The 10,716-nt window shown below is 42.3% G+C and overlaps 1 protein-coding gene across 1 annotated transcript in view; it reads left to right on the top strand.

The window, feature by feature from the left end:
- The first annotated feature begins 1,628 nt into the window (after positions 1 to 1,628).
- Positions 1,629 to 10,716, top strand: part of MAP3K13 (mitogen-activated protein kinase kinase kinase 13) — a 150,572-nt gene continuing 141,484 nt past the window's right edge. Inside the window, exon 1 of the mRNA XM_040440229.1 lies at positions 1,629 to 1,721. The gene's annotated coding sequence lies outside the window, so the exon portion shown is untranslated. The remainder of the gene's footprint in view (positions 1,722 to 10,716) is intronic.

Genomic DNA, 10,716 nt, shown 5'->3' with positions numbered 1-10,716 from the left:
AGCAAGTGCGGATGCGGTGCGATTTTCACGCACGGTTGCTAGGAGACGATCGGGATGGAGACCCGATCATTATTATTTTCCCTTATAACATGGTTATAAGGGAAAATAATAGCATTTTGAATACAGAATGCATAGTAAAATAGCGCTGGAGGGGTTAAAAAATAAATAAAAAATAATTTAACTCACCTTAATCCACTTGATTGCGAAGCCCGGCATCTCCTTCTGTGTTCATCTTAGCTCTGTGCAGGAACAGGACCTGTGGTGACGTCACTCAGGTCATCACATGATCCATCACCATGGTAAAAGATCATGTGATGACCGGAGTGACGTCACCACAGGTTCTGTTGCTGCACACAGCTAAGATGAAGACAGAAGGAGATGCCGGGCTTCGTGATCAAGTGGATTAAGGTGAGTTTAATTATTTTATTTATTTTTTTAACCCCTGCAGTGCTATTTTACTATGCATTCTGTATTCAGAATGCTATTATTTTCCCTTATAACCATGTTATAATGGAAAATAATACAATCTACAGAACACCGATCCCAAGCCCGAACTTCTGTGAAGAAGTTCGGGTCTGGGTACCAAACATGCGCGATTTTTCTCACGAGAGTGCAAAACGCATTACAATGTTTTGCACTCGCGCGGAAAAATTGCGCGTGTTTCCGCAACGCACCCGCACATTTTCCCGCAACGCCCGTCTGAAAGAGGCCTAAGGCCTCTTGCACACAAACGTTGTGTGCCCGTGGCCGTATTGCGGCCCGCAGACAGCGGGTCCACAATACACGGGCACCGGCCCGTGTGCACTCCGCATCACGAATGCTGACCCATTCACTTGAATGGGTCCGCAATCACGGAGATGCGGAACGGAAGCACATATCGGAACCCCACGGAAGAACTATGGCGTGCTTCTGTTGTGTTTCTGTTCGTGCCTCCACACCACACAGTTGTACTAATTTTTTGCGGTGCGGACGGATCACGGACCCATTCAAGTTGAATGGGTCTCAATCCGTCCCAGCCGCCGCATGGACGTTGCCCATGCATTGGGGACCGCAAATTGCGGTCCCCAGTGCACAGAACGGATGCGCAACGTTCGTGTGCAAGAGGCCTAAGATTTATGTGTTTTTCTGCACCATATCCACGTTTTTTGGAGCGGATTTTACGTGGTTTTGCTGCAGATCTCAACCTTCATTAGAAAAGTGTCAAATCTGCAGCTAAAACTGCAAACATAATTGACATGCTGCAGATTTAAAAATCCGCACAACAGGTCAATTTCTGCACCGAAAAAAAATCCACAAAGTGTACATGAGATTTGTGTAATGTCATACACTTTGCTGGTACTGTAATACGCTGAGGTTTTTCCGCATCGGGAATCCGCCACATGTGCAGGTGGCCTAAAGCAGATTTCTCCATGATCAGTTCTTTCCTTTCCATGATATGTCACCAGCACTGCTACCTGTGGCACTAGTCTGTCTGCCCTGTTTGCATTCATTCCTTTTGACTACAGCACCGACCTGTAGACGACTCACCTGTAGACACAGCTTCCGCCCTTGTCATTAACCCTCCCCTTCTCATGTCCCCGTGTCACTAGATACACACAGGCGCAGGTGAACGTGCTCCTATCGCCTCCCACATTCCTCTGTACTCTGACCACGCAATGCTAAGGTGCCAGATCATGGATGTCAGGAAAGGCTGAGGACGTGACAGCACCTGCCAATGTCTGGTATGTGTCTCACATTGATCATGTCCTTGTATCTCCCCGTCCCCCCTCACCCTTCCTCTGTTCACATTAGCTAACAGCCCCTGATGAAGTAACGTTGTGGCGGATCTACAGTGTGGCTTACCGTGCACTATGGGGACATACGGCTGCTCTCTATAGAAGGCCAGGTTTACATTACACTAGGCAGGCCCAAGTAACTTTGATTGGAAAATTGACATAAAGTTCCTTTTCTTCATCTGTTTCTGCCGTTATAATCAGGAATCCTCTGTGTAAATACATTTTGCTGCCTGGGATATTGTTCTGTCGGCATTGAATATATGAGATTCATTTGTCAGTTTACTCTTTTGTGTATTGTGATGACTTTTTTTTTTAAAGTAGGCTAGCCTGCAGTCCTATGTAAATCCACAATGAACACATGATAATATTCTAAGGACCTGTGAAGCTCAGCTCTGCCGCCTCTGACGAGCTCGGTCCTGCTACTTGGGTACTTAACTGCTCTCCGATGACTTGTGCTCTATAATTGTAATGGGTTAATAGGCCATTACATAGTATGGGAGATTTTCCCATCCTCCAGGCAACTGATTACAAATTTTGTCATGACAGCATATTGGGTAAATGGTCGTAAAGACACTTGGCATCATGTTTAGCTACATAAACCAAGCTAGCTCAGACATGTAAAATGAATAATATATGAGGTGTGTCTTTCTGCCTTCGAGGTTTAACATTACCTAGAAATTATCAGAAGCTAATGAACTGGCTGCTTGGCATAGTCTCAGCACGGCTAGATAACGTTGCTTGTGGAGTTGGATTTTTATTATTATATTGTCTGCATGCTTTTTTATCTTTTAAAGAAATTCTGTCTCCAGGAACTACACTGCTTTGTAGGGCTAGCTCAGCTGAATGTAATGATACCTTTCACTTAGGCCTCTAGCGGGCCGCAATGCACGAACACCGTCCGTGGGGCAGCGGATCGCGGGCCCATCCACTTTAATGGGTCCGCGATCCGGCCGTTCCGTAAAAAGATAGGACATGTTCTATCTTTTTGCGGAACGGAAGTACGGGACAAAACCCCACGGAAGCAATCCATAGTGCTCCCGTAGGGTTCCGTTCCGTGCTTCCGTAACGGCGCCCACGGAACGGCGCCCATGTATTGCGGATCCGCAAATGCGGCCCGCAATGCGGCCACGGAGCGCACACGTTCGCATGAAAGAGGCCTTAGTGATCTATTGTTTCATTCTGGAGAAAAAGTACTTTTAATCCTATGCAAATGAGCAGTTAAGTGCCAGGAATGAAGTAATGGATCATTAAGTGAAGGGTACCATTCAGCTGAGTTAGCCCTACAAGGCATGGACGGTCATTTACTAAGACCAGCTTTTTATACCGGTCTTAGATTCCCCCCTACGCTGTATTATAAGTTGGCCGTGCGCCTAGCGTAAAAAAGTACTTCAGCCCCTGGCTGGACTCATTTTTTGACTACATTTTCGCCTGTTTCCGGGCGCAAATGTTAGTAAATTTGCGCCCAGCACGGCCCCTGCTCTGCCCACATCCCGTCGAACACAGTGTCAATAATCTAATGACTTTTTTTTTTACAACTAAAGTAGTCGCAAGTCCCTTGATAAATGACCCCTATTGTGTCTGGTGTAACAGTGAATTTCCTGGTGACAACAGATTACCTTCAAAGGGAGGTCTACAGCACAAATATACAATATTACAGCACAGCTGACATGACTACAGACATGCCCATACACCTTTTATAGCTGCCGACAGCTGTCTATGCTAACTCTCCTATACATATACATACTCGGTTTGGCTGAATGTGTGTTTTCAGTGGGGAGAGAGGCGAAAGATGTTGCCAGGCACCTTGGGTGACATCTTATCTCCTGGGAAAACAAGGGGAATGGGCACTGAATTTAACGTGCCCTATCCTTCTGTGCCCCCCACATCTTCTGTCCGGAGCTGCCCATACACATTAGATTTCCATCAGTCCCACCAGAAATGGCAGGTTCAGGCCTTTTCAATAAACACTTCTATCTCATTATATATCAGATCTTAGACCACTTTCACACGGTCAGTATTTGGTCAGAATTTCACATTAGCATTTGCAAGTTAAAACCATGAGAGGGTCCAAAACACAGAAGAGGTACAAGTATTTCCATTATACTTTTTTCGGTAGGATCCACTTCTGGCTTTGACTTACAAATACCAATGTAAAATACTGACCAAATACTGACCGTGTGAAAGTGGCCTTCTGTAGAAGAAAATCTAGACTTGCACTCAAGCCTTTCACTGTTTTTACAGTTACTATATTTAAAAACTCTCTGATTAAATTACGGAAGCAAACCGCAGGAGTTATATAATAACTTAAATAATAATTTCATCTAATGCATGTAATGAGTAGGTGACTGGTTGCTGCCTATATTCTGCTCATTAGTAAAAAAAAATAAAAAATGTCCGGAATAACGCACCAACCTTGGTTGTGCGATAGGTGTCGTGGCCAAGATCGCCGTAGATCCCCAGCCTTACTTCCAATGATTCAAAGACAGAAAGATGTGTAGTACGCAGCCCTGCAGGGTGAGCGATGGTGAGGTCACGGTTAATAGGCAAAATGAGGGTTGCTCTTGGTTACTCACAGTTTATAGAAGACCCTGGGCAGGCGTACAGCAGTGATGGAGAGGCTGGCACATGGATCCTCTGGGGCACTCTCTGTGTATAGGGACCAAGCCAGGGGGTAGGTGAGGTGCCCTAGGTGTTGTAGGTTTAGTGTGCCTGTGGCAAGATCCCTTAAAGTTCGTGACGCCAGTGCCGGTAACGGTGGCACACCGATTTGTTGCAGTAATAATGGAGGAACACAACGTTGCAGTGAACCAAAACTTCCTTTTACTGAAACAGTTAACTATTTACAGTCTTTGGTCAAAAGCTCCATAAGTAAGAGGCAGTAACATGCAGGCTTGACATCAATTGGCAGGTACAATGTTCTTGCAAGATACTCAGAGGGTTAAACACTTACAGATCAGGCTGCACTTTTCCTCAGAATCCTGTCTGTCTTTATCCCAAGGCCCGTATGCCCTATTGCTGGCTTTATCCATGGTTAGGGTAAACTTCCTCCCGTATATGACTCGTTGCTTTGAATAAATCCTTCTGCCCTTCAGCTCTCTGTTTGGCTGGAAACAAACTTGGCTCTGCACTGTATTCTTGTGGGAACTCAGTTTCTCAGGAGGCAGGCTCTTCTCCTGGTGGAAGCTACAGGGAGTGCAGAATTATTAGGCAAGTTGTATTTTTGAGGATTAAATTTATTATTGAACAACAACCATGTTCTCAATGAACCCAAAAAACTCATTAATATCAAAGCTGAATATTTTTGGAAGTAGTTTTTAGTTTGTTTTTAGTTTTAGCTATTTTAGGGGGATATCTGTGTGTGCAGGTGACTATTACTGTGCATAATTATTAGGCAACTTAACAAAAAACAAATATATACCCATTTCAATTATTTATTTTTAACAGTGAAACCAATATAACATCTCAACATTCACAAATATACATTTCTGACATTCAAAAACAAAACAAAAACAAATAAGTGACCAATATAGCCACCTTTCTTTGCAAGGACACTCAAAAGCCTGCCATCCATGGATTCTGTCAGTGTTTTGATCTGTTCACCATCAACATTGCGTGCAGCAGCAACCACAGCCTCCCAGACACTGTTCAGAGAGGTGTACTGTTTTCCCTCCTTGTAAATCTCACATTTGATGATGGACCGCAGGTTCTCAATGGGGTTCAGATCAGGTGAACAAGGAGGCCATGTCATTAGATTTTCTTCTTTTATACCCTTTCTTGCCAGCCACGCTGTGGAGTACTTGGACGCGTGTGATGGAGCATTGTCCTGCATGAAAATCATGTTTTTCTTGAAGGATGCAGACTTCTTCCTGTACCACTGCTTGAAGAAGGTGTCTTCCAGAAACTGGCAGTAGGACTGGGAGTTGAGCTTGACTCCATCCTCAACCCGAAAAGGCCCCACAAGCTCATCTTTGATGATACCAGCCCAAACCAATACTCCACCTTCACCTTGCTGGCGTCTGAGTCGGACAGGAGCTCTCTGCCCTTTACCAATCCAGCCACGGGCCCATCCATCTGGCCCATCAAGACTCACTCTCATTTCATCAGTCCATAAAACCTTAGAAAAATCAGTCTTGAGATATTTCTTGGCCCAGTCTTGACGTTTCAGCTTGTGTGTCTTGTTCAGTGGTGGTCGTCTTTCAGCCTTTCTTACCTTGGCCATGTCTCTGAGTATTGCACACCTTGTGCTTTTGGGCACTCCAGTGATGTTGCAGCTCTGAAATATGGCCAAACTGGTGGCAAGTGGCATCTTGGCAGCTGCACGCTTGACTTTTCTCAGTTCATGGGCAGTTATTTTGCGCCTTGGTTTTTCCACACGCTTCTTGCGACCCTGTTGACTATTTTGAATGAAACGCTTGATTGTTCGATGATCACGCTTCAGAAGCTTTGCAATTTTAAGAGTGCTGCATCCCTCTGCAAGATATCTCACTATTTTTGACTTTTCTGAGCCTGTCAAGTCCTTCTTTTGACCCATTTTGCCAAAGGAAAGGAATAATTATGCACACCTGATATAGGGTGTTGATGTCATTAGACCACACCCCTTCTCATTACAGAGATGCACATCACCTAATATGCTTAATTGGTAGTAAGCTTTCGAGCCTATACAGCTTGGAGTAAGACAACATGCATAAAGAGGATGATGTGGTCAAAATACTCATTTGCCTAATAATTCTGCACGCAGTGTAAAAGCCTGGGCTATCTAGCTGCATGTCAGAAGCTGCACCTCAGCTACTGTCTGGCTAAGGTGACTCTTGGCTTCTGAACACTCAACTCTTCTCTCTGGTCTGGACCTGGCTATATATACTAGCTATATTCCCTAGCTCCCTCTACTGTCTAGGAGGAGGAACTACACCCCTACAGGCCTGGTACACAGGAGATAACATAAATAACATGACAATATACATAAAAATGCCATATAAAATACAATGACCATGTTCCACAGGAGGTGGAGAACAACGTGGCCCAATTGACCCTTGTGTAGTGCCCACCCTTACATAGTGGGACACTACAGATGTCCCTCTAAATTCTAGAAATACATGCTTTGGTAAAAAAAAAAAAAGAAATATGATATAAAAAAAACATGTGCTTGCATCTTGTACTGATGGCTCCCTGCTTCACCATTGTATTCAACTGTATCCATGTCCTGGGGACACAGATGCCATTGACATAGGTGTTGCTGTCCTGGGGCCTCATACAATTGCGTGGTTTGCATAGTGGCCCAAACCACCAATGTCAGTGTACACCTATCAGTTTATGGGGAGCTGCCAGCTTATTATCCCAAGCCGTCAGATTCCTGGCGTAGTATAATAAATGTTTCGGGTCCGCTATGTTCAACCCCACACCGTCCACTACCGTCTCGTTCACTCTTTGGAAGAGTGTCAAGAGGAGCATAAAAACCCCAAAAAGTTGAAAGATTTTGCTCAGGTGGGGCATGCGTGAAACTTGACTGTCAAACTGTGACTTTTTGATGACAGTTTCCTGGTGTAGAGGGGTTGTTGATCAATGTCCCAAGTAGTACTAAAGGATTTTCACATTTTACTGTAGGATATAGGAATTTTTATAAAAATAAAAAAAGTCAGTACATTGTTATTGTACTCGTCTGCATTTTAACAACTAAAGACCCTTCCGAAAATCTTACTGAAGGAGTTCTGTAGACTTTTCTATTTGTGTAAATCAAGCTTTTTAGGAAGTAACAAAAAGCGTTTTCCAGGCTACACATATTGATGAACTATCCTCAGGATTGATTTCCAGGATAGACCATAAATATCAGATCGCTGGTTGTCCCACCTCTGGCACCCCACTGATCAGCTACTACACTACTGTGTTTTCAGTAGCTGGAGGCTGCAGAGAACAGCTGATTTGTAGGGATGCCAGGTGTAGCACCTCCACCAATCTGATATTGATTACCTATCCTGAGGATAGGCCATTAATATGTGGAGTCTGGAAAATGCCTTTAAGCTAAATACTAGAACTTATGGTATGAGTGAGATTTTTGGAGGTACAGTAGGACTAACTTGAACCATCATGATTTTGCCAAGTTAAAGCATAGTGGAGTATAGTGAAATTTACTAGATGCAATGACAGAGACAGTCAACAACGATCCGTCTGTGCTGTACACACTCCTCACAACACTTGTGTGATAAAATACAGATGTATGTTATATGCAAAACCTAGAATGCAGTAATATATGACTCTCTTTATTCTGGGGTCCCTAGTGGAAGACCCTTCTCTTTGACATCCATACACCCTATGCAGACAGAGCATATAGACAGACATTGTCTTTGTGAGACCATTCCTTAAAGAAAAACTCTTTAACAGTTATTTAAAGGAACATTTCCATCAAACTTTTATCTAATCATATATTAACAACTTGTACGTGAATATTCGATGTATTTTTTTAAATAAAAAAATGGGTGGATGGTATTGGGGATCTAATTTTTTTTATTCACTCCATGTATTCTATTTCCTGTCGTGGCTCTTTCATTTCCCCCCGGTATTTGGACTTTTAAAATGGCAAACAGTATCGCCTAATGTTCTTAGCCCACTGTGGACAGAGAGGGAAAGGTGACTGTGGCTCAATAAGAGCATCACACATTACCCTAATCAATGGCATGTTCTTCTGTGGGCATCTTTATCAAGTGACCAATAGAGCTGTCATAATGGTATCTCTATTCTACACCAACTATTATCATCAGAACAACCCTTCAGATAGCAGCTACAGAAGTACAATATTTTGCACTTAATTTTCAATGGTGTAATACTGTCAAAATAATAACTAAAAACAGCCCAAAAATTTTAAAAAAAAATGCTTTCCACAAATATTGAGTTTTAAACAATTAGTCAATTTTGATGGAAGGGTTGTTTAAAATGTGACTGCTGCTAAAACGCTGCCTTCCACATCACAACCTCCTTTTGTGAAGAAGCCGTGGATATTTTGTATCATAAACCAGACCTGTAAATGTAATTATTTATTTAGTATGCAGATAAATATATTATTCTGCTGATCACCAAGATAATGTATTATGTGGTTGAAAGAGTGTTCCTGTAGCTATATTTGATGCTCTCTTAGCTCTGTAAGCTTTGTTGAAATATCTGCCAGTAAAAAGGAACCAATTGCAGAAGGGTAGCAGAGGGCCTTCACCAACGGGCAGCTGTTAACATTCTTCTCACCAGCCACAAGGCTATCATGTGTCCAGTTATAACTTGAAGTCTTGTCGAGGAAGATTATATGGGCACACCGACTCCTTTCTATTACATTACTGAAGACAACTTATGGATCATAAGACATTTCTAGTAGACTGCAAATTAATTTACTTATAGTGTAAATACAAATATAAAAAACATAAAATAAAAGTAAATCATCATGAATCGTATTGAGTTTAGATTAGATTCAGGAGAGGTGAGTGTTAGAGAGAGCATCTGATGGATTTAACACATGACAGCATTCTGCAGCTTGCTGTGTAGTGTAATACATGTGGGCTACCAAAGCCGAACAAAGAAAACTGTTTAGTTGAACCTAATTTCATTTTCATCACTAAATATATACAATTCAAAATACAAAATATTAATATAAAAGTGTCCATAGTCTTTAACATTAAAGGAGTTTTCCCATTAACAACATTAATCACCTATCCATGCAGGGAGTCCAACCACTGGGATCCCAACGATAAGAGAATAGGGGTCCCTAAGTCGACTGTGTGAGTGGAATGGTTGAAATCCAACTATTTGATCCTTATCTCCCCCAACATCTGCCGTCAGGGGAGAGTCGGGAGGTGCCACACACATTAGATGGTCAGCCGGTGTCACCGGTGGGCTTGGCTGACATCTAATACATATGGCCAGATCAAATAAACAACAGCTATATAATCATCCATGAATATCAGAGGGTGTTTTGTTCTAGTTAGTAAAGGTCAATGGAAAATGAGCATTAATGTGCCTGAAATATCTATTAGGCAAAGGGAGTATGCAGCAATCAGTTTTTGGGAGGACTATCACCAACACACACATTCACATTCCAAGAGCTATAACTTTTTAGTTTTTTCATCAATGTACTTGTATGAGGTTTTTTTTTCTGCAGGACAAGTTATAGTTTTTGATAAACCATTTTGGGTACATGTAATGATTGATTAAAGCCAGCTGTTTAGCTAAAACCCCCTTTGTTTACATCAATAAAAAAGTCACATTAGTGGTCACTAAAGGGTTAAACAGTATTGAACCTTTTGAGTGTGATTCTTGTAGCTCTGATGGATGCATTTTTACTACCATTTTGCTGACTCGTCACTTGATCAGGTGATGGGTGTATACTTCTTCAGGAATGTTTGTCATCTGTCCAGTATAGCTAGTTGTCATTAGCAGATCATCAAAGACGAGGTTTACATTGAAATCTTATGCTTATACTATGAAGAAAAGAGGTCTTTTATTATCCTAGAACTTATAATATGATCAGATTTCTCTATTACAGTGTTTAAACACCAAACAATCCGTAATGTATGCAAACAGTATAATCAATATACCTTTGCTCTTTCAACCTTTGACCACGTCTGATAAGAAGTTGCTTTTCTCTGGGTTGAACAGTTTTAAGTTTGCAGAGTCCTTTGTGGATAGTGTGACAAGGCGTTTAACCCTTTTTCCAATTTCTGGAGTCTTTCACTAAGGGGACACAACAATTTTATAACTTCTAATCAATAAGAAAGCATCATGTCCGATGGAGTTGTGTAGTAACAAGTGAACAAGCAACAAATGGCCGTCAGATTTACAGCATAAGGTCAGCTTTACTTATCCAAATGTGAACCTGCTAAAGGGGTTATCTTGCCTGAAATGCCCGAGCCCCTCATACAGATTGTACTTACCTCGCGCCCTGGCACCCTCGTTGCTCCTGATGCCC

This window comes from Bufo bufo, chromosome 7, assembly GCF_905171765.1.
Source record: "Bufo bufo chromosome 7, aBufBuf1.1, whole genome shotgun sequence".
NCBI classification, from domain to species: domain Eukaryota; kingdom Metazoa; phylum Chordata; class Amphibia; order Anura; family Bufonidae; genus Bufo; species Bufo bufo.
The sequence above is the reverse complement of the archived record's forward strand: the minus strand, read 5'-3'. Positions and strand labels throughout refer to the sequence as shown.